This window comes from Cucurbita moschata, unplaced genomic scaffold, assembly GCF_002738365.1.
Source record: "Cucurbita moschata cultivar Rifu unplaced genomic scaffold, Cmos_1.0 Cmo_Scf00019, whole genome shotgun sequence".
NCBI lineage: Eukaryota > Viridiplantae > Streptophyta > Magnoliopsida > Cucurbitales > Cucurbitaceae > Cucurbita > Cucurbita moschata.
Genome location: NW_019268535.1, coordinates 1 through 525, shown reverse-complemented (window position 1 = coordinate 525; position 525 = coordinate 1).

The following is a 525-nucleotide window of genomic DNA, read 5'->3' as shown; positions in this document are numbered from 1 at the left end:
GGGGTTTGGGGTTTGGGGTTTGGGGTTTGGGGTTTGGGGTTTGGGGTTTAGGGATTAGGGTTTAGGGATTAGGGATTAGGGTTTAGGGATTAGGGTTTTTAGGGATTAGGGTTTATAGGGTTTAGGGTTTAGGGATTAGGGTTTATAGGGTTTAGGGTTTAGGGTTTAGGGTTTNTGGTTTAGGGATTAGGGTTTATAGGGTTTAGGGTTTATAGGGTTTATAGGGTTTAGGGTTTATAGGGTTTAGGGTTTAGGGTTTAGGGTATAGGGTTTAGGGTTTAGGGTTTAGGGTTTAGGGTTTAGGGTTTAGGGTTTTTTAGGGTTTTGGGGTTTGGGGTTTGGGGTTTGGGGTTTGGGGTTTGGGGTTTGGGGTTTGGGGTTTAGGGATTAGGGTTTAGGGATTAGGGATTAGGGTTTAGGGATTAGGGTTTTTAGGGATTAGGGTTTATAGGGTTTAGGGTTTATAGGGTTTATAGGGTTTAGGGTTTATAGGGTTTAGGGTTTAGGGTTTATAGGGTATAGGGT